Source organism: Malurus melanocephalus, unplaced genomic scaffold (assembly GCF_030028575.1).
Source record: "Malurus melanocephalus ecotype Western Australia unplaced genomic scaffold, MMel_1.1 scaffold_288, whole genome shotgun sequence".
In the NCBI taxonomy this organism is placed as follows: Eukaryota; Metazoa; Chordata; class Aves; order Passeriformes; family Maluridae; genus Malurus; species Malurus melanocephalus.
Genome location: NW_026623520.1, coordinates 155,671 through 169,977, shown reverse-complemented (window position 1 = coordinate 169,977; position 14,307 = coordinate 155,671).

Genomic DNA, 14,307 nt, shown 5'->3' with positions numbered 1-14,307 from the left:
GTGAATCATGTCCCAACAATTTTTTATTTGATGGTAAGATGATCATGATGTCACTGGCATGGTTTGATGGGTACTGACGTAGCCTGGAACTTTCACTGGGTCACCAACTGTGCTTTTCTATTAGGGGTTATGAGTGCAATTTGAATACTGCACAGCTAGAAGTGGAAAAAACCAGAATCTTCAATTAATGATTTATATACTTTGCATTCAATGAAAGTTCTCTAATTCTTTTTGCCTAAGTTGTCAATTTCAAGGCTGAAAGATACCATTATACTTGGCTATTCAACATCCCTCGTAACTGAGGGCAACTTCTTCTCCAACTTTTGAAATGATTTTCAACTATTCCATAACTGAGGGCATAATTTTGTTGTGACAGAATGTAAATTCATTGAAACAAAATGTTTCTGGAGGGTTGGAGAAAGGAATTATCTTTTTATTTGGTTCAGTGGAGAAAAGAAAACATGGAAGGAGACCAGAAAGATTTTGAGAAAGAATTTTGATAAAGCACTGCTCAAAATATAGTATTTCAAGGAACAATTGAAATGTTAAAATATTTCTGCTTTGAAATTTAATCCTTTGACTCTTCCATTAAAAATAGCTTGGTTTGGTTTTGTTTAACAAATGGACCAAGACCGAGAGAGAAAAAAGTAAGACAAAGTAATGTATTAATCTCAAGTGAAGCAAAATCTCCCATTTTATGTCAGTCCAGAATAAATGTTTGTGTTTGATAATGAAACACTAAAGCGTTTTTTTTCTCCAGCTATAGAGAGGGGTAATGACTTTCTTGGTTACTTTTACAGTTTTGCTGTTGGTAAGGTGCACCTTGGTCTTTATCTGTTTAATTATACTGAATAGACCATGGCTTTTATAGGGGACACTTTTTAGCTACCTTGTAACATTATTATTGCTGAAATCAACACTGTGGCTGTTGTAGTAGACTCAATTTCTGGTAGTTTATAATTTTAGAGAAAATAATATATTGTAAGAAAGGTGCTCAAAATCAATGCAGTGGTAATGCAGGCTGGAATTGAGGAACGTGATTCTAACTGTAAGACTAACTAATTATTTTAGCAATTTGCCTAGGAGTTTGCTAGATTCTTCTCTGTCCAATTTCATAATCAAGATTGGCAATCTTTTTGGAAGATGCCTGGTSACCAAGAAATAACAGGCTTAATTCAGAAGCTGTCTGAAATTGTATTATTATTATTWTCGCATATTCTGATTTAGAATATTAGAAGATGACAAGACACTTTTATGATTTTCATGATTATTTTAAGAGATGGCAATACCTCTTATTACCTCTTGGGTAATAGTGTAGTTCTACTGGAGTCAATGGCAAAATTCCTCACAATGCCAATAGAGTTCCCATTTCACCACTGACTCAGCTTTAAGTGCTTTCTCATCTTAGGTGGCTGTTTGCAATAAAACCTGAGGCTCTCTTTGAACCTTAATTGTGTAGGTGAGGGTGATAAAAGTGTTTTGCCAAGATGTTTTGACTTCCTTCCTGACTGCTATAATGGCATCTAAATGCAATTTCAATTCAGTTATGTGGAAGAATAACTRTGTGACACTCCTCAGTCTCAGACTCCTTCAAACCTTAGGCCAGGGACATTTTCAAATGTCCCTGGTACCTACTGTAGAGAGGGAGCTTACTATAATGCATGTAGAGTTCCTACACAGAGATTAGTGCTGTGAGGACACCTTTCAGACTTTCTTCGGTAAAGAGGTTAGATAGATTCTTCAGACYTGTCATGTTATCCAGAGCAGGATTTTGGTGGTTGTGAAGGTGTTTTGGGCTCATTTGAGGTTTTTGTGGGATTTTTGTTTGGTTTTTTTTTTTGTTTTAATTAATCTTATGCTCCATAATGGATTAGAATTTCAAAATAAGACTAGTTTGTTTCTTGATTTTAAATTACAAGAGAGGAATTGCCTCAACAGTTAAAACCTACTGCCACCTTGGCTTAAGGGGTTCCTAAATGCATCATTTATAGTCTTGTGCCCTCTGACTTCCAGTTAACAGGTGTTTAATCTATTACCCTATTTAAACCCAGCTTCAGGAGTTTTCTATAATGATGATTACTCACATATGGCCTGGCCTATGAAGGGATGAGAAACTCAACTTCTTTCTTGGTAAAAATCAACGGAAGGTCTGTAGACGTCCAAATGGGTGAGTGTGAGCAGCTCTTTCTGTTCTTTGGTATGCATTAACTTCTCAAGTTTTAGCTTAATTTGGCTATTGCCGTACACAAGTAAAGTTATTTACAAGAGCAAGCTTAATCCCGGAGAGAGCTGGAAGGAAGGAAGCTCATCTACTGCTTGTGTGAGTTGGCTGTAAAGTGCTGCTGCACTGAGTTTGTGCACTTGAAAGTGGTCCCCCTTGAGAAAATATATTTTCATTCTAAGTTGACCAYTATGTGTGTAGGCTCAACTCTGAATAAATATTTCTTCAAAAATGCCAGAGGAGAGAACTGGGTCTTGCYAGCATCTGTAATGTTTACTGCTGCCTCCATCTGCTGCTGCTATGATTTCCTCTCTTGRGATCCAGTTTATTTTCACTCTTATTCCCCTTGTATGTTAATTGCATTCATGCTGTGCTCTTATAGATAAGGAAAAAATTGATTTAGAAAGGGCAGCAAAGAACTTGCTCTTTTTTACGTGTATCTGCTTTAGTAATGTGGGGGCGTTGTTTTGTTACAATTTTTGTGTGTTTCCCTGTGATCCTGGTCTTGGACACTATGAAGTAAGTTAGGAAATGTCTCTACTGAATTCCATTAATGCTAAGGCAAATGGAGAATGTGAAGCCAAACTGGAGCTTGCTATCAGTTTTTGTTTAATTGGAGCAGATATTTATATACTTCTGGTGTCTTCTTTCTCTAGAACATGTGACCTGTTGGACTGTATGTTTATTTAACAAGCCCTAAAGGTGTTTTGCAAGAGGTACTGGGTGCTGTGCTCTGAAGCTGGGGGGAGTGGGGAGTGAGGAGTAAGGAATCTGTTTGGATTGCTTCATTTATTAAAGGCACATCTTTGAGGAAGTGGTTCTCATACCCACTGTTCTTGCGTCTGAGCGCATCCCAAATCGTGGGTGGTACTGACGGAATTCATGTACTTCTCAAGGAGGATGTGCTCCCAAATAAGCGTTCATGCATCACAGTAGACATTTAGCTCAGCAAATGCCCACAAATAGTGTACTCRGTGACTTGGGATTGCAAACTGGGAAAAGATGCAGCTATGAGGTCTTATTTCTTATCATTTTGGGTACCTTAACATGCATCCCTCAAAAATTCATACCATCCTTTTGTAKGACAATTATTTGGCATACAAATATAGTCAGTGTCTTGTATATTTTGAGTGAGATGAGACTGGARATTAATAGAGACAGAGATAGAAATAGGACTAAATGGTTTGATACCCATGGATTTGGAGGCCTGAATTGATCTATCAGTTGTTAAATTATTTGATTGTATACTGTAGTGATTTATCATTACTTGTTAGTATTTTTACAGCTTTAGGGAAATGTATAAGTGTTTATAAATGTATCCTGAAGATATGAAAAACCATATTCAAATAATTTTGAAATCCATGGAAATAACTGAAGATTTTCATGTGCTTAGTCCAGGCAATGACTTGMGSAGTGGAAAATGGCTGRTAACTTTATCAAGGTTATCTGAGGTGATGGCTATTATAGAAGCCATAATTTATGTTCAGCGTTACATTGGCTTATTAAATTCAGTTCCTAAAATCTGATTAAAGTCTGCTTAATACTGACACTGAATGTTACAGTAAATTTTGGTAATCCACATTCCATTCAAACCTTTTGCTGTCTTCTACTGACACACACCAGTTTGCAAAGTATTTGGAGCATACTTACAAATGAGGTTCACTTTACGGTATGACTTACACAATTTTTCTGAWATTTGTATTCATAAAAACAGTTCTGCAAGACATGTTTTAGGGTCTGGTGGTTACATTTTTATTTTCATAAGAGTGTTCTGTTTTCTGGGTATGTAGATGCCTTGCAAAAGAGGAAACTGCCTACGTTGTATAACTCATTACATAAAAATTGTTCCCAAGTGTTAGTGAAGGTAATTTCATCTTGGTGTTTTTAAGGAGAAATGTGTAAGAATACCCAACATATTACCAATACAATGATGTCCTAATCCTAGAATCTTTGTGGCTAACTGTTAAAAACATCTTTTGTTTTCATGGCTGCTTCATCAGGGAGGAGTCCAAAAGTACTCACTTTTATCATATCCCTTTTTGGAGTAAATTGATATAGCTCTGCTTGAAGTTAATACAACTGTGATGAATCTCATCTTCTGGGACCAGTGGCCATAAAAACAGAAAATCTCTGAAATTTGAATTGTATAGCAATGCCCTTCATCTTGCAGAGAGGTTTATGATTCAGGGTGATTGGACRTTGAGTATTGTTTCAGAAAAACAGGGCAAGCCAGGGATTGACTTGGACTACTATGGGATTATAACAACTCACAGAAATAAAATACAGTCTAAAGTTAGAAAAGACCTGTAGTTTAACAAAAGAACCCAGTGTCGATGTTGAGCAGTGTGTGTAGTATTTTGTCTGGAATGCCTGCCCAAGAAGCCTTTGCTAGGGAAAGCTCAAAATGATTCAGAGAATATACTTTTAGTATTAAAACACGGCCTAAAATTGGGTACAGTGTGGCAATACAGACAGTTACTTATATGATCACTTTGTTCTTGTTCCAGCTGGGTACTCCAAGTTGTTTTAATGTCAGAAAGTTTSTGGAAGTCATCTCCTAATCTCATACCAAACAAAATGCTGTTTTCCTCACTGTTGGAACACTCCAGGGCCCTTATAAGGAAACGCGGGTGATGGGCAATGTTGTTTGACTGATGTGGCTCATCTCAAGCAATGTGATCTTTGTGAGGGAGGAAGCCTTGATCAGATTTTCTTCTTGCTGTGTCCTCTGGTGCAAGGCTCTATATTTGGGAATTGCCTTTCCTATCTGCTGACTCATCCATGTCAAAAATAAAAGGACTTTAGGCTTTTTTTAGACCAAGGAAACTTATAATTTTTATAGTACTTGGCATCTCTTAGTAACAGAAGCAATTGTCTCTGCAGTTAGCAGTACTCTGTAAGGTGGTRTAAGGTCCCTTCCAACCCAAATCAATCTGCATGGTCTTGAAGGCAACTTAGCCTGGCCTGGCTTTTGGCTGTAGGGCCACATGCATGCGTAGACTTGCCATTTTGCCCCACTGTCCGTTCTGCATATGAGAAGCATGCTCTGTGGTTATATCCTTACGTTATCTGAGTGACTCAAAATGGGGGCTGCGTGACAACAGGCAGTGTCATGAGAGGGTGTTCACATCTGTGCCCTTGCTATATCACTATTATAGACATGGCTATGGGGGATGGTAATGAAGTTCTGTGCTCATGCTCCAGAGGCATTTGTTCAGTGACATCCCCTTTCTTCTGTTTCTATGTTCACATCCACACCTTCTGCCTGAATCAGAAGGAACTTAATTTTCTCTCAGCTTTGAGCCTAGAAGAACTTATCAATCGGCTGTGGCTGGAGAAAATAGCCCACGTGATCAGGATGTATTGGAAGCAGCCTTGAAGAGCTCCAACACTGTTTTGTTTGATAAAGTGTTGCCTGTTTGAAGTGGGAGGATGGTTTGTCTCTTGAGGCCTTTCCATATTTGATTTCTTTACCAGTTATACAGAGCAGGTCACCTTTCCCTCCTTAAGTTTCTTAAACATGGATCCTGGTATGACTTAGTAGGCCTGAGTGTAACTTACTACACTGTGTACTTCTCAATTGTCTCACTTTTTAAAAACCCATACTTTTATAATTTCTTCTGTATCTTCTTCTGTATCTTCTGTTTAATTCATTGCTACTTGAGAAAGACATTGCTTAATTGCAACAAGGTTCTGCCTAGTCCTKGAAGTATTGAAGTTGTAAATTATCTGGTGCAGGCCACTGTGAAGTTATAATTGCATTTTAAGAGCTCAGTGGTTTACCACAGGGATGTCTTTTGTTAGGCATTAACACCTTCCTCAGGTGGTGAGGTCACAACAGGGCATTTCTCATTTCCTCTGTCTTTGCTATCCACTCTTAAATTCTGTGCGCTTGAATTTTTGGTGTGGGCTGATACATTTACAGGCTTACCCATTTACTGATCTTAAAAAATATGCAATAAATGTAGTTTTCTTTTGAAAACACTTATATTGTGTTGTGTTAACTTTTTTCTCCCCTATATGTGAGGAAAGAATATATAAGAAGAATATTCACCCTGTGGCCTATGCCCATCTTATATTTTGAGTTGTTCGGTCATGACTACAGCTCTCACCTGGGCTAACATGGAAGTTCCCATTTCTAATTGTTTGGGAGATATCTGCTGRAAAATCTGGGACCTAAATATTGTARTGTTTGTACCTYAGGAAGAATGTGTAGCCATGGTCATTTAGGATCTGCTTTCCAAGCTGTGTAGGAGGTGCTAATTAGCCTTGGCAAGAGCATGATGGTTTGTCAAGAGCATGGAACCTGAGCTGGATAACAGTGTTATGTCTGGCTTRAGTRCMTCYGTRTGAYTGCAGTGACACCTTGGGATTGCAGTGGGGCATCTGCCATAGAATAACTGCTTTGAGCACTGGTTTTTTCAAGGGTGCTTTTCGAAAGGCCAAATCAATTTCCATCAAACTGGAGTATTTTCATTCTGGAGTGGTCAAAGAGTGAGTCAAAGCAGGTCTGGAACCATTAGCAGCTTTTTCATAAGRATTATAAGAGGATGGGTGTCATCTCAGAGAACAGGGAAAGGGTAAGTTTGAGCCCTGATTTTTTTAAATGGCTGAATAAAACAGAAGAAATGGAAATAGAGGATGTGGAAAAGAGCTAATGCAGAACAAAGCCATAACTAATTGTCAATATGATGATCTTTTACAGGGAAGATGCCCTTCCCAAGGTTCTTCACAGTACAGTTATATTCAAGGTAATATTCCTCTTGGCAATGTTGGGGCATTGCTGAATTCTTACGATTAGTCTGGTAATATCCAGAGTGAATATGTTGGAGAGTCAGAGGTAGGATAACTAAATCTTAAATATGCTCTTCAAGGGAAGTGTGGAGGAATGATGCTCTGTTTAAWGTAGTAACTGAAGTTGGGGCTTTTCCAGATTGCTACAACAATGGGGAAAATCAGCTGCCTGCTGGGACTGCAGAGAACAGAACATACTGCAGAGTAAGAGTTTACCTGAAGTAATAGGGACTATTTTTTAGCAGTGAATTCAGCTATATGGTTAAATATAGTTGTTCTTAAAATTATTATTCCAGAGAAGATCTTTCAGATACACTACCTCTGTCAGGTATTATTCCATAGGTAGTCCTGTCCTACTTTTTTTTTTTTTTGTGACTGACTCACACAGGAGCTATTGGGAGGAAGGCGTGCTTGAAAATCTCCTGAATTACATGCTGAGCTGCTGATCTGTGAAAGCTCATACATGATAATGGGATTTAAATGCTTAAAATACCCCTGAGAAATCTGAGGCCTTCCAAGGSTTTGGAACAATGACTGAAGAGCCCTGAATTTGAGCATAAATTGTTCATTTGTTTTCTTAAAATGGAATTCATAAAATGCTGAATATCTCAACAGGCTGTTCTAACCCCTTGAGATGCACCTCTGTCTCCTCCATGTCCTTCCCATGGCACAGGTGCCTAAATGTCTGATTTGAGGTTCTCAATCCCATGCACTAGCATAAATTGATATATGAACCATGGAATGTATAAAAGTTAAGATTTGTTGATTATTATACCTCATAGGTGCCTTCTGAAAATACATTCTTATTTGCTTCTCACAGTGGATTTTAGCAGAACTGTCATGGAATCTGCAGTTCTGTTCAGAGTGGACTAATTTTGAAAATACCCAGTTTGTTATAAGATTAATATCCTGCTCTTCTGGTTAGTCAGCTTTTAGAAACATCTGTCCTGCAATGAGTTTCTCTCTGCTCACAGCAAAGATTTTGACACATTAATATTTAAAGCTTATGGCCCTTCCTTTTTTTCACCCCCTCTATTCTCAGTAAGGACTATTATGAACATCACCAATGCTCTCTTAATATCACTGACCCAATGTATTTCAGTGCCTGCACRCCACTTGCTCAGCCCTTCCACATAAAACTTCCCAATCCTCCCAGCTGCTCTGCATCAGAAGATTCATTATTTCCAACACAGAGTGAATGGCTTTGTGATACAGGAATGAGCCCTACAAATTTGTATGCTTTTGATTTTGAGGCTGGAAACATCTAGTGTAAGAAATTAAGTTGYACACAGCTTTACTGTGACGCTTTTAGTGCTCCCTGGATCTGGAGAAGAATGGATGATGTTCTGCCAGCACTCCATGACTTCTTGCACACTGAGCCCCTGTGGAGCAGTACCTCGCTCTGATCCTCATTTGTGACACATTTGAAACAATGTAAGCGAAAAGGGGAAGCAGACCTTGAACAAATCCATTGACAGAAGGCTATATAGATATGAGGGTATGTGTTATCAGTCCCCTCAAAAAGCCATGCTTCTTTTCCTGCTTTATATGCTTTAAGCARCTGGCTTCCCACTTCCCAGGCAATAGAAGAAAGATGTGAATTTTATTAAGTGTGAGTGGATACAGAACTATGCCCTTTTGAAAATTTAAGCACTGAAATCTGGCAGTGCATGACCTTGCTCCCTGTGAAGAGAATTTTGAGACAAGCTTTAAAAGTGAAATGATAATGCAGAGGAAATGTAAGGCTTTTGTGGGCATGCAGGTGTTTACAGCTAGGATGACTTTAGGATAAAAGATGCCAAAAATGAAGTGGTGAAAGTTGCAGTGAAGGTAGCCACAGCTTAATCTGAACTGCTTGAGGCTGAGTTTAAGATTTCTCCTATAGCAATACTCTTATTTTCTGTAGCGTAAACCATGCTGTCTCCAGCAGTTTGCAGCACCACTCAGCTGCACTGTGAGGAGTGTGCACATCCTCCATCAAAGTCATTCGGCTGGTAGCCTCTGTGCTCTTGGTGATTAATCARTGTTATGTGTACCTGAGCTCAATCCCTGACTCTTTCTATTCAAGAGGCTTTTAATGGAAAAGGACTTAACAGGAAAGGGCAAGTACAAGAAAGGTTTTAACTTGGAATTTTGTATTTTGAAAGTCAAAGGGATGTGTGATCCTGCTGTATTCACTGAAAAAACAATTAAGAAAGTAACCAAAATCAATTATCCACATAAYAGCTGCTCCTTAAGTTCAAGGTGAAGTGGACCACTTTCTAAATTTAAAACAAATGCATGCATCCTAAATCATGAAAGGGTACTGTTAAATTTGTGTTTGCTTACATATGTATTTATATATATAGATATAATTTTAGGAGCTACACTGAATTCTCAACTGCTTTTGAGAAAAAATACCCAGGAGAAATTTTCCATACCTATTGCATCTTATTTCAAGGATGTTGGTTTTACAGAAACACAAAGAAAACAGAGCTTCTTCTATATCTTTTTGAGATATTTAATTCATTAGGGTGAATTCAATGTCATTGCTAGCTTTGAAAAATGTAATCATAAGACCTTCTCCTTCAAGCCCTATAATGACACTCTGTTTCCCTTTATTGCTGCTTTCTGTTCTTGGAATTTGCAGAATACAAAAATGATTTTTGTCATGATATTCTGKTTTTGTTACTTAGTGAAAATCTCTCTTGTCTGACTGCTAGGTTTTGTTCTGTGAAGTCCTAAGAGGCTAGATTCTTGGAAAAGCATGAAAGTGAGATTTTTATTGTATCCTTTAAATTGTACTTGGATAGTACCCCCCCCYTCCCCCCCCGCTAAATTTTGTATTCTTTGAGTCTTTATGCATTTCAAGCAAAATGCTGTAGTAACATTAAGCTGTGTAAAAAGGTTCATCTTCATTACACAGACAGTAATTAATGAAGTGCTAAATACTACAGACCTACCACTTTTTGCAGCTCCCTTSACACTGCAAATTCTGTAGCTGTTTCTAAAATGGTGGTGTTCATCTCACTGAGCATTTGGAGGAAACTATTGTGGTTTATGTGAAGCTCGTGAGCTGAAGCAGTGGTGTGCCTCTACTTGCTTTCCTCTCACAGCTGTAGCAGCAGTGAATGGAGTAGAAGTTATATTTAGTTCTCCTTGGTGAGTCAGAGGCTGTTAGGAATGACTTGAAGGAAAATAGCTGAGAATATTGAATTGCTGACCAGGCACAAATTGTCATAGTCTTGTGACTTTTCAGGAGTATAAAGAATGATTGACTGTCACAGGACTAACAAAAATACAAGGGAAACCACTGCTCTGCTACTGAAGCCCTCTGTCATTTCACTTGCAGGCTAAACTCTGCTTGTATATTGGCCTGGAAGGGAACAGACTGCCTTTCTGCAGTGCTGTGTTGGAGCTTTTTACACCCTTGTCAGAAATCACGTGTGCTGCAAAACATGCAGTGAGGCAGCAAGTTTTTTGAAGTGTGACAGGATGCTGTGGATTGGATAAATGGTGGCACTTTGCCTTTTTATGATGGGAAAACCTAATTTCCACTGAGCAATGACTTGGTGCTTCTCACAAAGAGGGACTGGTAGGGAATGTGAAACTCAAGGGGAGCCTTGTCTGTAGTGAGCATGAAATGGTGGAGTTTGAGATCATTAGGGCAGCAAAAAGGGCACACAGAAAGCTCACTACTCTGGAATTCAGGAGAGCAGACTTTGGCCTCCTCAGGGATCTGTTTGGTAGAGTACCATGGGACAAAATCCTGGAGGGAAGAGGGGACCAAGAAAGCTCATTAGTATTCAAAGATCACCTCAGCTGAGCTTAGAAGTGATGCATCCCAGTGAAGAGAAAATTGGGCAAAAATGCCAGGAGACCTGCAGGTATGACCAAGGAGCTCCTGGTCAAACTCAAACACTTAAAGGCAGCCTGTGGAGAGTGGAAGCAAGGACAGATAGCCTGGGAGGAATYCAGAGAAATTGTCCAAGCAGCTGTGGATCAGGTTAAGAAAGCAGAATTCCCAGCAGAAGTGAATCTGGCCAGGGATGTCAAGGGCAACAAGAAAAACTTCTTATAGGTGTGTTGGTGATAATGGAAGACTAGAGAAAATGTGGAAGGAAAAGGAAGGGAATACCTGGTTACCCAGCACATGSAAAAGGCTGAGGCACTCAATGGCTCTTTTGCCTGGATCTTCTCCAACAAATGCTCCAGACATACCATCCAAGTCAGAAAAGGCAAAGGCAGGAACTGGGAGAATATTAGGCTGGAGAACATCTAAGGAACCTGAAGGTGCATAAGTTCATGGGACCTGATGGGTTACATCTGTGGGTCCTGGGGGCAGGTGAAGCAGCTAAGGCATTATCAATTGTATATGAGAAGTCATGGCAGTCTCGTCAAGTTCTCACTGACTGGAAAAGGASAAACATAACCAMTATWTTCAAAAAAGYGATAAAAKAAAYACCCAGGGAATTACAGGCYGGTCAGYCTTGCCTTGGTGCCTGGCAAAGMMAAGCATCAGAGYCTCCAGGAAAYTCYACTAAGGCACCTGGAAAAGAAGGAGGGGATTGTCACACACGAGTGTGTTTGAGTTTGCTTAAAAAATCATTGGCAAGGATGTGAGCAAAAGCTGGATTTGATATTAAGTGACACAGGTTTATTGGGATGATCCTCTCTACTACTTACAGGGCAGCTAAGGCACAACAAGGGAAAGCAAGCAGCAACTAAACCAAACAAAATCCAGAAAATCAAAGCAGAAATGAACTGAAAAGTACCTAGAGTGGGTGTGTGTTTGTATGTATGTGACTGGTACCAGTGACAGAASGACAGTCAGGGCAAGGATAAAAAGGAACATGGCCCAAAAGTTTTACAATACTTAAACTTAACAGTACTTAAACTTATACCTAAAGCCTAATAGTTTAACATAGGGAGAACATTTAACTTATACACAACTTATAACTTAATTTATAACTTAACTTTAATGATCTAAGAGCAGAATAACATTTAACAGCATTTCACCTAACCTAAAACTTTGAAGTTATACTTAGCAACTTAATGGAAGCTTAGCTTATAACTCACGTTTAACAACTTAGTAAAACAATACCTGGCAACATTTAAAGGAGCTTATAACTATATCTTAACCTTACAGGCCAGGATACAGAGATATCTGAGGTACTTAAGCAGAAAGCAGTATTTCTCTCAGATTTGCTATAGCATATGTGCAGGGGTGTGCACACCGACAGGAACAGATGGTGCAAGCAAGGTACCTCAGAAGTCAGGGACAGACTCACTTTTGCATCCCCCGAAGGGTAAAGGATCAGGCCTTGAGTGGTGAGGTTTTGGCCCCRGACACATCGTGTTTTGGCAGTCCTCCAGGTATAGCAAACCTAARGGTTTGCTGSCTRYGAGRAGTGTCCCASTCAGAGGGAGATTGTTGCTTCATGTTGAACTTCTTATCCTCTAGCATGCCCAAGTCCYTCTCCTCARGGCTGCTCACAATCCATTCCTTGCCCTGCCTGTATTTGTGCTTGGGATTGACTCAACCCAAGTAGAGTACCTTGCACTTGATCTTGTTGAACATCATGATGTTTGCTCAGCCTCACCTATATCCACTGGAACAAAATGGAGCCCTTTGAGCTCTCCTGGACCACAGTGGGCCYACAACCAGCAATGTGCACTTACAGCCCAGAAAAACAGCTGCAACCCCCAATACTCCCCTCTTRTGAATCCTACCTGAAGTACTGCATTCAGGTCTCAGGCCCCCAGCATAATGATATGATCTTGTTGGAGCAAGTTGAGATGAGGGCCATGGAGATAGAGGGCTGAAGCATCTTTCTTATAGGGACCAGGCTAAGGGRTTTGAGGTTGTTCAGCTCTAAGGAGACCTTATTGCAGTCTTCCCACGCCTAAAAAAGACCTGCAAGAGCATTGGAGRGGAGCTTTTTACAAGGACATATTGTGATAGGACATGGAAGAGGGACTAAAAGAGGGTGGATTTAGATTGGGGTTTGGGAAGAAATTCTTTGCTATGCACCAGACTGCCCCGAAGAGTGGATAGCCCATCCCTGGAATTCAAAGCCAGGCTGAATGGGGCATTGAGCAACCTGGTCTRGTGAAAGAYATCCCTGCCCATGGCAGAGAGGTTGGAACTGGATGAATGTTAAGGTCCTTTGTCCTTTCCGACCCAAACCATTCTATGATATGAATAATTACATAGATGTAGGTAGGTTAGGGAGATCCACCCAATCCTATGAGAAAGATTGGTAAGAAAATGTTGTCAGTGGTGTGTTTGCAATTTCTACACTSCTTTGGTATACTGGTTTAAATTCATACCTTGGATTGTACAAAATGCATTTGATCTTGCATATTTTGGGGGGCTGAAAATAAAGCCTCCTAATTATCAGTGATATTATCAATTATGGTAATCATATTGTTCTGGTAAGTGGTCTTGAATGCAGAAATGTTAAAACACAGCCATTAGCAAGTCTCTTTGATAAAAGCTTTTGCACAAGGCTTGATGCATCCACAGGCTCATAACCTGTAAATTGGCAGGGGTTTAGAAAGGAGAAATATTTCTACAGATGACCAGGCATTCCAGATAACAGCAGAAAGTATTCAGATGAAAACATGTAACCTGAAAGCAAAGGCTATTCAATGGCAGCTGAGGATACTTGTCAAATTAGGGATGTGAACCTCTGTGTTCTGGGGCAAGAACTGTCTTAAACCGATTGAAGGAGAGGGGAAATGGAGTAGTTGAGCATCATGTAGCAGCCAGGCATCGACTTTCTTGTGCCTTTCTCTAAAGTGCATATAAATCTGGAATAGATTCCCATGAAGATCAAGGCAGACTATTTCTCTACTGAAAGCTTTCTCTGTCCCTGTTGGAACCTCCTAACAACATGCATATCTGCGTTTTATTGCATTCAATGTGTTCCAGTCTAATTATAGTTTGATTGCTTCCCAAATAAGGCTGGGTCTGCTATTTGTTCTGATTCACCACTGTAAACTTAATTATTTGATGTTCTCAGTAAACAGACACTCTGGGAGACAACTGGTGATTGTTTCAAAAGAAATCACTGCAGGATTCCAAGCTATCAACATTAATTCTATGGAATATGATTGTGTCATCCTTTATCCCAATTTGATTCCTGAAGTTACTTTAAAAAATACAATTAACCACCCATACCTGAAAGCTGTATTCACATTTGCTGCAAATTTTAAATATTCAGCATACAGCTTCAAAATTTTCCAGTGTAAAACAGTTTCTGTGTGTTCTTCATCATGGGGCAGACCGTGTGTTGTAAATCTTTATC